Source organism: Malurus melanocephalus, unplaced genomic scaffold (genome assembly GCF_030028575.1).
Source record: "Malurus melanocephalus ecotype Western Australia unplaced genomic scaffold, MMel_1.1 scaffold_113, whole genome shotgun sequence".
Lineage (NCBI taxonomy): Eukaryota > Metazoa > Chordata > Aves > Passeriformes > Maluridae > Malurus > Malurus melanocephalus.
The window spans coordinates 1,779,827-1,796,154 of NW_026623345.1; the positions used below are offsets into that span (position 1 = coordinate 1,779,827).

At 42.2% G+C, this 16,328-nt stretch overlaps 1 protein-coding gene across 1 annotated transcript in view; it reads right to left on the reverse strand.

The window, feature by feature from the left end:
• The window catches only part of DNAI1 (dynein axonemal intermediate chain 1), a 135,547-nt gene that overhangs the window by 57,316 nt on the left and 61,903 nt on the right, over positions 1–16,328 (reverse strand). The window lies entirely within an intron of this gene.

The following is a 16,328-nucleotide window of genomic DNA, read 5'->3' on the forward strand; positions in this document are numbered from 1 at the left end:
CAGCATTCTCAATACTTTAATTACACAGATTGGATATACCTATGACAGTTCCTTGGGCAAAACTGTTAATTCTCTTTTGTAAAATTGCTCATACTGTGAAGTTCTGTGGAGCATGAAAATTAAGCAAGAGACTCAACAAAGAGTAGTTAACCCTCCACTGAACAGGTTTCCTTCCTGTTCACAGGAAGGAAAARTACAATGTAAAAGGAATCCATCTGAGAATACATCAAAATGCTAGTTTCATGCTTGTAAGATACAACTGAAGAGCTCTGAGTGGCATATACCTTTGAACATCCTTGCCCAGCTGAAATTGTAAGTCACCATGTAGAACTACTTCTGTTATCTGGCTTTAAAGGAATGTAGAACTACTTCTGCTATCTGGCTTTTAATTTAATATGACCCAAAATAAAATGGTTAATGAATAAAAGGCAAGTTTAACAGGACAGTGATTGCCAAGGCTGACCCGTTGTGCACAAAATGTTCTGGATATATCTATTCCAGGAACTTCTCCCTAGGATCATGAGCTACTGCTGGCAGCGACAGTCACCAGCAGCTCCTTCAGATGAAGGAGTTGGTGCAGTGAGGAGTTTTAATTCAAGGTGAGAAATGCAGAGCTCAGGGGAACTGGTTATAAAAACATGTCCAATATGCCTCATCCTGGGCACAGTAAAAGGGTCATGCTTTGAAAGCAGATTTTTTAAATGTCACTCTAAAATTGTCTGACAGCACAGTGTTTCTATGCGTATGTCCAGCACAGTTTTTCTCTGAATCATGTTCTTTCTCTTCAGTTTGCCTTTCTAATATTTGAGAAAAACTTCCCAGCCCATCATACCAGTGGGAAATGGATGAAGGTTTAGCAGCTATGGCCCATCCCCATCATCCTGTGCAGATACAACTCCTGAGTCCTGAYGTCTACATCAACACAAAGTGTTGCAAGAACCTTGTCTGGAGGGGACCAACAGCACAAGAGCTATCATAAGCTCATGGGAGCTTTATCCAACCTAATTCCTTTCAGCATTTCCAAAGCAAAGAGCTTTACCCAGGGTCTGCCCACTCCAAATGCCCTCTTTCTGATGGAGAYCTATACAAGTTTTCTAATGTCAGTATTCAGTTAGGCATCACAGATACTTCCCTTCCCTTCCTCCATTACATAGATAGGTGGAGTCACCAGCCCCAAAAAGCAAGCAGRCTGATTTGCTTGGGGTACTCTTGCTCCAATATTCAAAGCAGTCAGCAGTACTTGAGTTAGGTACTTTTTGTACAGATTGAAAAACAGACTCTCAGGGACACAAGGCTCTGCCCTCAGATGACTATTAACAGCTCTCAGTGATGTTAGCTTGAATTTCAGAAACCCGAAATTGGCACTTAATACTTTCAATTTTCCTTCAACAACTCTGACACCTTAATCGTGTTTGTGATCTTTTTCCTCCTGATCTCTGAATCCCGTAAATGCTTATTAGAGTAATTAGCCCTCATGATACTGCAATCAAATCGGGCATCTGCTCAGAACTGGCCTTTTCTCTGCTCCCACAGGCTTGTCAACATGGCACAACCTTCTGTCATTAGCAGTATCCGTGCTGTGAGGGGTGGAGCATTTGAGGAGAGAATCAGGCAACTGTCTGCACAGTGGCAAGAAGTTAATTCTTCCCCTGAAGCATCAGATAATCAACCAAGGATTTTTGGCTGTGTGAAACAATTTAGAGCAAAAGTTCAATTATGATGCAGTAAGAGTAAAGAAGCATATGAGCAAGGATAGTGTGTGTAAACAGCAGAGAAGAGACAAGCAAATACGAAACAGCAGGCGGTTTCTGTCTCTGATCATGAAGAGAACTGTAACAAAAGCAAAACATTTTTTTTAGTGATCTTTAACCTGACTATTTTTGTAGTGCAAAATTAGTGTGTTAAACTCATCACTACAAGAACAGCCTACCATTTCAGATTTCTTAAAGCTTATTTATTTATAAAGAAGATGGGACTATTCAAAACATTATTTATGTACAGAAAAATAAATATTAAGGCCTGCATGTTCATTATTATGTACAGCAGGTTAGCAGGGTAATAATCCATTCATTTGTAGCAAGAGAATACTATCATTTTTATCTGTGGCATCTGGTAATGGCTCCTGTCCAGCAGGAGATTAGACCATTTATCCAATCTGATTTAAAAACACCCATGTTTCTGATGTCATCCCTATGAAAGAAGTAAMGCTTGATCCGTTTTCATGGGACAGAGGCTGTTAGTCACTTGCACTGACAGAATACAATTGGTCAAAATCACCCTGGCCAGGAGGCTGGCTGGARTGTGGTGCAGGCACCAGCTACTGCAAACACACATCTGGCTCGCCCTAGGCTTGCCAAAACTCKGATGTGGGGTGCCACATGCAACATATGCACATCAACTGATGAGCAATTTCTTYCCTTTCTATTAATTATCTCTCAAGGGCTCCTTTGTCAGCATTGCAGTACCATGGCCCTGCTGACACCTGCCCTAAATGAAATAAGGCCAAATTTTTGTCACTCAGTGCCTGAAGAAGACTAACAAAATATTCCCCAGGTAGAGACRAGGACAGACAAAGGCATTATCAAATCCCCCCCCAGGTCACCCTTCCATGAACAGGACAGGCAAAACACTCAGATGATTCTGGCACACAAACAACTCCTCAGGCTGCTGAGGAAAGTTCATGTCAATATGACCTGGAGACAAATTCCTTCCAGTGCCAACTTGGCTACCAGTAYATTTCTAGGCAAAGCTGTCATGGCAATGCAGGATTTGGAAGGACCCAAAAAGCATATCTACTCTCCTCTGAGGCATGGCCAGACACTCCCCTGCCTCTGGTGACAATCCATTCAATAGGTTGCTCTCACAAGCCTTCAACARCAGGTACTCAACAACCTTCCCGTGGATACATCTGTGCTTAATTGCCCATATACAGATYTCCTTTGCCAAGAGCCAAGCCAATTACTCCTTACCATCTCCCCAGTGGATGCAAAGAACAATGTTTATTCCTTTTTATAATAGTCTTCAAAAGAGCAAGAGAAAGTTGTGTCATTGTTTCTTTCTCTTTTTACCCTCTTTTTTACCCCAATTCAAATCAATTGCCTCGACTGTTGCTTCCAGGCACTGCCTTCAGGACCCAAGTCTTCATCATCCCTCCTTTTCCCCTTCAGCCCAGCTCTGCAGCTGTGAACACATGGTACAGGGCCACCCTGAGGCAGGAGTTACAACCTTTCTCTCATATATTCTTGCTAATTAATTAGAATGACAGATGTCTTTCTGTAACAGCATTGCATTGCTGATCATTGGTGGTGATCTGCTGTGCTTCCCCTTGGGCACCCTGCTGCCGAACCAGCCATTTCTTACTTCGTATCTGTGCATTTAGTTTTCCCTCTCTAAATGCAGTATTTGCTCTTGTCTTTATTGAATTTCATCATATTGATTTTGGGCCTTTCTTGCAATTTATCAAGATAATTTTGAACATAATCATGTCCTGCAAAGTGCCTTGTCCTCCCGGGGGGGCTTTCCTATTCTGTAATTCGAGTTGTTAATGAAAGTATTGATCAAAAAAAAACCCAGAAGTGACAGTGGAGAGTCTCTCTTGAAGCACTTTCAGAGTCTGACAGTGAGCTCTATAACTGCTCTCTGAGCACACTGCCTGAGCCACCTAAGTAGCCTCTCTATGGTGATTTTACCTAAATCATATTTCTTTACTTTGGTTATATGTATGTCACTGTGTAAGCCTGGATCAAAAGCTTTAGTCAAGTCAAGATGGATAGAGGTGATAACCTTGATTGCCTCTCCCTTATTCATGAGGCCCATTTCTCCGGAAAAAAAAGGAAAGAAATAACACTGGCTCGATAATCTATTCTGGACAAATCCATGTCAGCTTCTCTGAATCACCTTATTATCTAGACATTTACCAACAGTGTTGTCATTTATTCAAGAGCTTTCCCAGTCTTYGAAATCGGTCTGACTGGTCAGTAATTCTCTGGGTCCAATTCCTATCATTTTCCTCCAGACATTTTTCCACTCCTTCCAGCTCTTCGAGATCTTTCCTCCTTTCCTTGGTTATGCTTGTCCTACAGGCCAGAGTGCAGCCTGATGCACTGCTGTGCTGTTATCCACACTTTTTGAGTCCCTATAGTTGGCTTTGGGTGCCTTTAGCTGGGTAAATGGTCCAGACACTGTTTTCTGGTTCCAGTACTCTGTCCATGCTGCTGTTCCTCCTGCATASAAGGACAGGCCCTTTGAGGAAAGCACCTGCAGAAATCTTTCTGCCAGACATAGGTTCCACAGCATCCCTGAAAAGTGTCTGGGGATTGATGACAGTAGACTTCCATATTTCAATCTGCCCATGTCAAAGGTACATGTATGGGTGTGAGTCCMAAGGTGACAGCAGAGTGGTGCTTGCCCTCATCCATGTCCCAGAGCACATCCCAACCCTGCCTCTGGGTCAAGGTACTCACTAAGCTCAGATGCTGTAAATGAGCTTGCACATAAACCCTGGGCTCTGCCTAAAATGCAGGACAGATGTAGCCCCAAAACTCTCTCAATTGCATGTAATGGCTTGAAATTGCTCTGGCTATTTCTTTAATTACTCCAGGGTATGTTTAATGTGATCTTGCTGATGGGCAAGATCTTGTCTCATCTAAATATTCTTTATTATGCTCTTCCCTTATTCTGACCTGTGCTTTTATGCTCTCGTTACATTTAGCACACTAAGCAGCCAGAGTCAGCCACTTAATGTAAGATTAAACAATACAGCATCAAATATTTCATCCTATTCAAACCACTCAGTAGCGGCTGAAAGCTTGCTTTAGTAATGAGACTATATTCTTCATTCCTTTAACTTTTCCATTCCTTTTAACTACTTGTACACTTCCCAAATGTTTTCGCTCTCCCTTTTAAGASTCAGGATAACCACAGCTCACTTTTCACGTTCACTTCTTTTTATTAATTTATGTTTGTGCTTTTCCCTAATACTCAGCTTTAGGCATGCCTTTGKTTCTGTGCCTCAGGGGTTTCTTTGTAAGTCACAATCGAGCTGTAGATGTGGCTGTACAAGCATCTCTCAGAGACCCTGCAATTCTGCCCAGCCCAGCAGCTCAGGGATTTCACTCATATGCCTCCTTAGCTGAACAGAKCCACACACTCTTGCAGAGGCTCAGGCGTGCACCACAGGATCACAAGTGCTTCCCAGCCCCTCTGGGCTCACCCAGCCRCCCTCTTTTGCGCATACCTTGGTCACATAAGGTAAGCTGGGTGATTCAGACACTTCTGCTTACATTCACACTGGCTCAAGGCTTTTGCTCAAGGCTTACCACTGGCAAACGTCTGCTCCTTRAGCAAGGGAATCAGCCCTCATCTCTCTCTTGCTGTGCCTGACCTGGCAGCCAAGCACAGACAAAAACCACGTCCAAACCATATTTCCTGTGTCAGTACACACAGCCTGGGCCAAAGCAAAGTGCCAGAAGAGCTCTGGGGCTCTCTTGAGGTGGACGAGCTGAACATGTGCTGTGATTTAGCAAGAGCACAAACTCTGATGGATCCATTGCACAAAGACCCAGGACCTCAGCTGACAGATGAACACCGTATGGATTCTCATAGACATAGAGTAAGACAGACAAAACTCCAGTTGGGAATATCTATCTAAACCTGGGCAAGTTAGTCCAGCTGTGGGCATCTTTGGTCTGTGTAGTAAACACTTTCTCATTTCACATCTAGCCTGCATTTTTGTCTGCCTCAGCATCATGCTGAGGGCTCACGCTGAAGTGCTGATCTACAATAAATTGCTCCACAAGTCACATCCTCTGAAACCAGTCTGATTTCCCATGTATTCTCTGGTGCAAATATTCTCCTGGACTCCCTTACAGTAGTCTCTGATTTGAACCAATAAGCAGTTCTATTTCCTCACTCTGTCACCTCCAAATGTGTTTCTTGTTGGTTACTGATAGCAACTTTCAGCAAAACAACATCCAAAAACATCAAGTATTACCAGCAGAGAAAAAATCTTTCACATTCTTTTCCTGTCAATGACAAATTGCCATTTTTTTTTGTTTATTCTCCTCCCTGGGTCACTTATCTATGCTGTTTGCCAAGGGATCTGCTGCTCTGCTTTGACGCTCAGTTTATCCAGAGTCCACTCACTTTTTGTTTTGCTGGTGCAAATAGTTTGTCCCTCCTTGCTGCTGAGACAAAGCAGCACGTCTACAAAAAGTTCCCAAATGTCCTCCATCAAGGACATTGCTAGCTATTCTGCATTTGTTGCTTTATCATGCCTGACGCCATAAGTGAACCTTGACACCGCACAGAGGATCCTCCATAAGCTACCCAGGCGAAAGCAAGGCCAGACATCCTGAGGAGTRCAAGCAAAAAGCAAGGCTGCTCTCCTGCAATCAGTCACAAGAGACACCGCAAAAATTATTCACTCGGCCATCTAGAAGGTACAGGATACTTCACTCACAAGCAAAGTAACTCCAGCATCAGTTTTTACACATTGAGAGACAGGAAAAGCAAGGTTTAGAGGAACAGGGCAATATCTGGAGCCCCTCCCCAGTGCCAACATGGACAGCAATACAAGTTATCCTACATAGAGGTGGGAGGAAGAAAGATAGAAAGCTTCACTTCTTACCAYGGTTATTTGGGATAAAGGCAAAAAGTGAGCTTTGTCCAGATGACTCATTTTGACTCAGGGCAATAGTGTAGATTTTAAAAAGCTGTAATAACTGAGTGGAGCCTGGTCAAAGGTCAAAGCAGCCCAGTCAGACTCTTTGGCTAAGTCTACAGTTGGTGAAGAAAGAGCTCCTGGGCCCTGCTTCCACTTGGGGCATATGGTACCACTGAGGAGAAAATTTGGCTCTGGTTATGTATAGGTGTGGACTTCCTGCCAAAGATAAACACAGGCAGGCAGGCAGGGAGAAACCCTGGAATGCCCAGCTGGTCCTTCAGTGAGGGGGACCAGAACCATGGAGTCACCAGCATGCCCATGTTTGAGCCAGTATGTCAGGGTAGAGCATAAAGGGGTCCTGCCCTGTGATGAACACTCAGCAAAAGAGATTCTTGGTCTGCATCTGTACAATTTTTGGAATTGTCTGTTACATGGGGAAACAGCATTTCTGTTGTGGAATGTCTAGTAAGAATGAAAAATCTCAAAAATTTTTTATAAATAAAAAAGAAGAGTTTTGGTCAACATTGTTATAGAAGATATGAGTACTTGGGTTTTTTTTCCCTCAGAAGCCCTGTTGTGAAAGAATATTTCCTGTCCAAATCCACACCCCTGCAACCTAGARAAGTGCTGATATAAACACAGTGAATGATGCTGCAACCCAAGAGGAGAAGCCACATCCAAGATCAAGAATGCCATATGCTACCCTGCCATATGTGAGAGCTGGGCAGCCACTGTCACACTCCAGAGTCTTTGCACATCCAGGAACTTCATGGTGAAAAGCACATCCCCCCTCATGACTTAGGGCACACATTTCTGCCACTACCTGAAATGCCACTGCATCTCCATGGGGAGGATGTGGAGACTCTTTTGAGGGGAAAATTACTTTTCAGGCCAGGAGGCTGATGCCTGCATGGAGGCAAAATCATATATCACAGAMAGGCTCATCTGAGCATCTTCCTCCATTTATTGTTTAAAGGAAGGCAAGTCCTACATTGAACTACAAGTAAAACAGAAGTATTAAGGCCTTCCTTCTTTCAGAACTGCATAAAAAGATAAACTGTAACTAGACATTTAACAAAATTAACTTTAAGGAGCACAGGCAGATATGTCTGACTCTGTAAGGCCTGATGAAATTCAGCCTAGGGTGTTTAAGGGTGCAGGAGAAGCAATCTCTGAATTTCATAGCAATTAGCTATGAAAACTAGAAGAGAGGAGAGGTCCTGGGGAATAGCAGCACAGCAAAAATGCCCACAGGAAACACAAAGCAAACCCTGTCTTGAAGGATAGGTTAAAGGACAGTGGATGAGTCAGCCTAATCCTGAGCTTAAGAGCTGGAACAAAGTACTAAATCATCCACACRTATGTACAGGATAAGAAAATGAGGACTGGTGAATATGGGCTTGTCAAGAAAAGACCTTGTCAAATCAAATTTATTTCCTCCATTTTCAGGGTAACAGGTCTAAAAGAAAGAGTAGATTTGTTATCTTGAATTTTGTAAGGCTTTTGACAATATTATGAAGTGGATGAGTGCTTGAAAATGGATTTCCATGAGTTAGTCAGTGATTTTTTATCAGCTGGGAGAACATCTCTAGATAGTTCCCATAAGGGACTATCCTGGGTTCAGTTCTATACAATATTTTCATTAGTAAGTTGCATATTGAATTGCAAAATACACAGAATATTTGCAGGTGACACAGTTGAAAGACATAGGATCCCAGTAGGATAAGGACTCAAACTTATCTTGAAAAACTGAAGACGTAATCTGAAAATTATAAGGTGAAATGTGATACATACAAGGGCAGAGGGACACAGACAGGAAGAAGAAAGCATTAAACCTGTAGAAAATAGGGAATTTCTGGCTAAGGAACAGAAGTAGAGAAAAGGATTAGTGGCTGGTGAGGGAATCAGCAAAGTGATTCTGCTGGAGTGGCACAGAAATAATTTCACATGTATTAAGAAGTGTACCATGTAAGATGCAGAAAGCAATTACTGTAGTCTGTGAGTACTGGGGAAGCCAGCTAGACTGCCCAGTATCATTTGGAAGAAAACACTTCAGGAATGTGATAGCATGATGAGAAGAAGAGGACTCTTTCAAGGCCTCTGCTGCTTCTCATTTCTGGGGCTCACAAACAGTTCCCTACTTCCAGAAAGGAAGGTTCAGTTTAATTTTAAATTCAGTCTCACTTCTCACATGTTTACTGTGTGTCACGTTCAATCACACTGTGACTGCTTTGTTCAGTGCAATAGATGAGACAGCTTTGTATAGCAAACAAGTCTTTTGAGTGTGAGGAAAAGCTGATGGGGAGAGATAAATGAAAATTACTTGTTACTTAAAAATAAATTCATTGAAAAATGTTCCTATCTTACAATCTGGGTTTTCTTTTAAATGCAAATGTTTCAGCTATGACAGGAATCTGCAGATAAGGGAGCTGCTAAGCAAAGGAGGGTTCTAAGTATTATTCTGTCTTTTGTAGAAAAATTTATTGACACTTTACCATTAAATCATGCAACAAGACAGAATGGATCAGATCAATTTGCTTAGGAAGTAAATGTTCCTCCATGATAGAAACCATTGAAGAGGTAAGGTCTGCAAGGAGTAGCTCCTTCTAAGGTGAGTCAGTTATATTTAAATATTTGGCTGTCGTGTTTGCCTCAGAGAATAAATGGTTTAGACATCTGATGAATATGAAGATGTTYAAAGATTCCAATGTCCTCAGTCAGTCTGGGGTTCCTGCATTTCTCTTACATCTTTCATGAGCAGCTCTGACCTAAAGGACTCCCTGCCATCCTGTCTGTAGCAGAGGCAGGGATTTACTCAGATATTTCCCTACTTTATCCGGTGTATGTTTGTGATAATGAACATGGCAGTTAGGGAGTCAGCGTGGCTGACAGCCTTGCTAACACTAAACAGGTGCTAAAATGAAGGCTGCTRCTTTATCTACAAAGAAATCAGGCAGCAACCAAGGCAGACAGCTTGGCAGGATCRTATCTCACCAAGCAAAGATTCAGGAGGAAGAGTTCTTTCAGAATTCCTATGATAAAGAAAAGAATCTCAAAACCCGCTGGAACAGAGGACACAGCCCAGCACTGCCTGGGTGGTCCAGGAGCAGCCCTCAGCTGCAGGACGTCAGGAACCTGCATCATGGGCATGAGGCTGGATGATGACTCTATTTTTGGGTACTACCAAATACTGGGCTTATCTGGTAGAATATAGTTGTTCTGTCTACGGGCAATACCAGGAACTTCCCATCTAATAATTTTGCAAATTATTTCTCTCCTGGTACCATAAAGCTACTTACAAGTTTTACTACAAGCACTCTCAGGGTTTTCTCCTCCAAAATCCTTGAAAACTTCCTGATAGCTGTGGGAAAATAACTAGATAACCTCAACAGCAATGAGGAAACATCCTAAGATAAACTCCCATAAACACTCCTCTTCAGAAAAGCACTCCTCCTACACTTAAATCAAGTGTCCTCCACCTTGATGGGATCTTCCTGGGACTCAGAGGACCAGGCTGCACCTCTTGGGCACCAACGAACTCAAGAGTGCAAGGTCAGCTGATAGGAGAAAGGAATCAGGCTCACTGCATCAGACCATCCACAAATTCGGGTGCAGAAAAAGGGTAGCAAAACCTTTCCTGCTAAAGAGCACATTTAGTGATAGTGGGACGGACTTGGCAGTAAGCAGAGAGCATGGCCATGGGAGTGCCACTGAATCAGGGCAAAGGGCCAGCCTGAGGCTTGTGCATCACTCATGCTTCAGAGACTTAGATTTATCTGAAGGAAGCAGAGCTCAGTTATAAATAGCACTGGATAAGGCTGGCCCTACTTTCAGTTTGTTTTCTTTGTAGTGTTTCATCAGGAATCTGCGTGCTTATTCCCATCACAGCACTGACCAGTGAATTTGTTAGGCTGGCATGTTAACAGGCTAGGAGGGACAAACCAGACATTAGGCTGTCACCTGTTTGTCCCATCAGTGGGTGTGTTCCCATGTGAGACACAGCACTCAGCTGAGCAATGCAGGGGCCAGCAAAGCTCAGGGATATTTAACCAGGTGCAATTCACAGCTCTTGGTTTCAGTTCTGACTGTGCTCRTGGTGCAAGATTCCCAATATATAACAGACAAAATTAGAAGTTTCCCACTCTGTGTGCAGGAAAAGCAGGCATACAGGGCAGGCAGGCTCACTCGAACCCCCAAGATGTTTGATGTTGCTAAATCAGAGACAACACTAATATGCCTGACAGAAGGTTCGTATCACCCCACAGTCAAGTGAACTTGTAGTAGGGATGGGGAGAGACTCTCCTGGGGTCTGCTGGATGCTGAGAGCCTGGATTCCACATCAAGCTGTGGCAGCTCACTGTGGCTCCAGGGATGGCAGAAGAGTGGGAGTCAGGGCCAGCCCCAGCTCCCTACATTTCGCTATGTGTCAATGTGACCTTGGCTGCACCATCTCTGCCCAGCTTGCCTCTAGCTCTGCCATTATCATTCTCTTACCTTTAATTYATCCTCTTCAGAGCAGCATTGTTTTTCACAGGCTGTATAAGAGCCATTAAGACCCATCAGTGCATTTATATATACACTATAAAGCAGAGAACAGGATTCAAAGAYCCAAGCAACCAAACAAATGCATTGTAACTTCTCTGATATTTTAAACCTCAGGCTAACATCTTGCAACATCCCGATGCTTGAAGAGGCTTTTAAATTTTATAAGTGAATTTTTTCCACAAATTAGCACTAGTGCAATTAACAGGCAAAGGAAGTTTCTTGTATTTTGTTTGGAGACATTAGAAAACAAGTAATCATGCTGAAAATCCACAGTAAGATGGTTAGGATCTTAAGTAACAGGATAAGAGCAAAAAGAGTAAGAGTAGCATGAGAGGAGAATCTGTTTAGCAAGGAACAGTGAGAGCAGAAGGTAGAAAATAAGTTCAGCATCTGAATGAGGTACAGAGGGAAATACAGCGACAAAGCAAAAAGRGCTCATTTTTAGCCAAACATTACATGATCTGCAGTGGACACTTTGCTAGACAATTTTGAACCTAAAAGAATCCATACCCAAGGCACAATTTAAAAATAACCATGAATAATATCTGAATCTCCAGAAGATACAGTTAGATACCATYTCAAAAAGTACAATGTCAAAATCAAACTACCAGGGATTTTGTTCATTATTATAAAAGATGTTTAAGAATAAGCATTTGGGTGTTCACCTTTTCTAACTGACAGTGACTTAAAAAGTGTCTAACAGTTTTGGACAARGTATAAGCATGCTGCAAAACACTTTATCCAGCATTTCTGCCACAGGAAGTCTTGYAATTTCCATCACCTCTTCCACACATAAATGAGCCCAAAGCTTCTGGATGAATTTTTGTGGCTCAGCAGAGCCTTTCCAAAAAATGGTGAAAGGTAACTCCATGGGAGAAAGGATTTCCTCCAGCAGGGCTGTGTTTGCAGTGAGCTCTCACAGTGACTGAGAACCAGAAAGCTGCTGATCTGGACCCTGTCTCCTACAGCAAGCACATGGCAACTCTTCCCAAGCACAGCCCTTCTTGCCCAGCTCCCTCCAGGAGAGGACAGAGACACAACTGATACTTGTCAGTGACTAAGCCTCATGGTGCTGCAGTGAGGAATCCACATCCTCAGTAGACAGGACAACTGCTGCTGCAACAGTCTGTTACTGGACACAGAATTCAGTGTAGGGAGCAGCATTCTAGCTAAGAACTGCACMAACAAGGAAGCCTCTAATAGATTGAAATCTCTGGACCCCAAATGCACGTTGACTAGCCCATGGATGCTCTTACCATGCCTCTGTCCTATGTGAGTGCAGTGTAATCAAAGTGACATCTCTGGTGAGGATACAGTGGCCTCTTTTACTCCTGGGATGTCAGAAGTTAATTAGACTTTTTGCCTTGTTTGCTCTGGGCCAGGTATGCAAGACAGGGCTGGCAGGATGAAAAACGTAGTAGAAAGCTGGAGCTGTAAAGAAAGGTCCTCTGTACAAACACTGAACGGACCTAATAAGAGAAACACAGTCGCCTTGCATTACTGCAGAGATTGGTGATCCTCACAATCTGGTTTCTGTTCTATTTTGCCTTCAGGCTACATTCTCCCCCTATCCTGGGTTCAGACTCCTTCACTTCAGGTCTATTTTGCTTTCCTTTCTTCTCTAGATTTCTGTTTCTGTTCTAGAGTTATCCCCTAGCAGTATCATCACAGAGTTGAATGAGATTTTTTTTCACTGAACTACCCTCAGCAAACACCTATTTTGTGATTCCTAGTGAAGGCAACAGAAGGGGTGTTGAGGTTGTTTTGAGACAGCTGATCTTTATTCTGACCTTGATAGCAACCTTCTGTCTTATATTTTTCTTTTATTTCCTTTGCATCAAACTATTTGTTTGCCTGAAGCCAAAGGAACAAAATACTATGTGAAGCAGTAACATCTCAGATGCAATGCAAGCTGCAAAATATGTTTGTCTGACTGCAGATGACAGATTTAGGAAAATGCCCGTCATCAGAAACAAAACAATGTGCTGGTGTGACAGTGGATTATGAACAAAATGCTTTTTTTTCTTCTAAGTGCAGCAAACATGATCAGCTTCCCATAAAGACTCTTTTCATGGTGCTGTGTGCAGAAGCAGAGAATGGGGTAAAGAACAGCAGGCTGTCCTGTCTTTAAAGGSATTTTCATTTACTTCCATCAGCAAAACAAGACTTCAGAGTCTGGGGTGGCTTCACAAACTGCAAAAGTTCGGTGTAGATTGGAACACAGAAAATAGACATGTAGAAAGGAACACACAATAACAGGGCAAACTCCAGTGAACAAATTCAGGTATGTTTTGTCAGGTTGACACTTAAGATGGGACTTCTACTAGTTCTGTTGGAAAACAAGTCTGCAAGTGGACATTCCTTTTAGTTTCCTTTGACTGTTTTCAGGCTGTTACCATCTTGCCTTTACTTCTTTGTCCAAATCATGTGCATCACATCTAACCTGACTGGCATTTGGTGAAGAATTAGCCTGCAGTGGCCAGCCCTTTCTATTCCCATGGACAAATACAGCATAGAAAATAACTCTCAGGATGCCATCTGAAGCTCCATGGTATCAGCTCCTTAGGGAGGCCAGATCAGCTTCAGTAAATCAACAGTGAACAAAGTTGTGTTTCTAACCAATGATGTCTCCATTTGGCAATTCCAATCCACACTGTCCACATGGGCATGCCTGTGACAGCCGAGATTTGCTTGAAGGACAACCACAAGAAATGTTCCATTTGCAGATCCTAGGGYCAACACTCTGCCATGGGAATTTCATCAGTAACTCTAATCAGTAAAAAAACAWTTTTTTTCCCCAACCTTCTGCCGCAGCATTGGCTCTGTACTAGTCTCAGCAGAAATGTCGTCCTTTTGGCTTGATGTGAAAGTAAAATAGAAGCACACAGTGAAAACAAATCTGTCAAATAAGATGTGTTTTAGAAARGAGACTGAAAAACAGAAACAAACCCTGACACATAGTTTCAGTTATCAATTCCTGATTTTGAGCTGCTCCAGCCTCCAAATACTTCAAATCTAAAATATTTAGTATATCCCAGTGTAGAAAGGTAAGAGAAAAAACTCTCTTCTCAGCTGTAAATAAACCCCAATCATCTTTTCAAACAGAAAAGAGAAAGAACAATTTTAAAGGTGTTACTTCTCCCCAAAGAACACAGTTCCTGTGGGCTTTGGCTGCCAAAGTCTAGTCCAGTTGTTCCACTTYGGTCAACCTCCTTAACCTCCAGAGCCAAGCCCTACGACCAAGCCATTGGCTAAAAATATACACTGTTCAAGGACTTGCTTGGTGGGTCTGCTCAGAGATGATGGGAGTGTGAGGATTTCACTGACTACTAGAGCATTATTTTGATTAAAGTGGAGTTTAGGTTAATGCCACATAGGCTTTTTCCCAGCAGAACATGACAGGTTTGACACAGTTTTACAGGAGATGACTCCTTTAAAGCTGTTATTTACATTCAAAGGTAGAGACCTGAATTCACTGACTTGGGAGATGATTTCTTGTTCTAGGCTCTGTGAGACCCAAGTTTTGGTGATATTAACCACACTGCACTGCATGTATATACGTTCACATGTCTGTGTACATGTTATTCCTCTCTGGATTTAGTTCCTCACAATTAGTAATAAGCAATTAGAAATGTGTCATTTAAAACAAGCTAGAATTTTCCATTATTTACAATGCAATAGCCCTTAATACATGGGAGATGATTGCCAAAGCTTTAAGAAACCATTGCTATGCTCTTTAAAAAAATTGGGAGTGGTATCAGGCAGACAAACACTTTCTCAGGTAACAGAATTAGAAAAAATGTATTATTTTATTTTGCTCTTAACAATGGGAATATTACATCAGCTTTGTTTTATGCAAATGTACCGAGATATTACTAAGTCACTGAAGATGAAATAGCACAGAAAAGAGCTGTCAGTCTGCTTTACCCACTTCCCATTTTGTTTCCATTGTGAAAGGGCTGCATTGTTTCAAAAGAAAAAAGCGAGGCAGTCCAGAGAACAAAGGCTCCTAATTGCTCAGGATAACATTGTTACTTTTCTACTTTGTTCACTTTTCCTACAAAAAAGGGGRATTTTTATAGGTCTAGGTATAGACAAAGACTGGGCCTCAGATTGGTGGGGGAGTGGGGACTTGGTGGGGGAGAATAGGGGATTTTTAAGTTAAATATGAGAAAGAAGGCATCATTTTCTAGGATCATTTAATGTTGAATGAGGAATAACAATCCAATGTCTTAACCTAACAGGTAGTTCATGCTGCTTTTCATCATKTCAAATGGAGTGAAAACCTTTTCTAAACCTTTTGGCTGATATTGACAAATGCTTATATTTCATATCTTTCCAACAGAGGTACAAGCTCTTCAGATTGCTGTASAATTGCCTAATTACTAACTTGGCTCGCTAGTTTTGTAGCAAGGAAAAAAWTGTAAACTACAGTAAAAACATTGGTAATTCAATCACAGAATTGTTTGGGTAGAAAGAGACCTTAAAGATCATCTTGTTCCAGCCCCCCTGCCATGGACAGGGACACCTTCCACTACACCAGATTGCTCAGAGTAATTTTCTTATTGCTGAAGAAAACAAACAATAATGATTCTCAGAACTCAGCTGTGGACTTCAAGAAGCAGGAACTACAGCCTACTCATAGCCAAATCTATCCATCTCCATGGAGTAGTATCTCTCCTTTTCAGAGCTACCTTCCTAGAGTGCCTAATTATTTTTTTCATTTTCATTTCTTCATTTCTGAGCCCCACTGCTGCCAAGTGGTATAGGAATATTACAGGAATAAACTTATTCCTAAAATCTTCATACAAACTGACTCCACTGCTGAACATACCTGCTTCCTGGTAGGGAAGAGGCTGCTAATAACACCCCTTCAGAATAGAGTGTGCTTTCCAATATCATCTGGGGCACAAATGATCTGGGATTTTTGCACCTCTAATGCACAGTAACAACTGCAACCACGCATAGCAAGCTACAGCGAGACCATGAACAATTGCACACAGGACTTACTGTTTGGGCAGGCTTTTTACTGGAAGCCTAAAAGGCAGCTGGAAAAAATTGGAAGTTTTCTTTATGTGTGTGTGTGTGTGTGTGTGTGTGTGTGGGTGGGTGTGTGGGT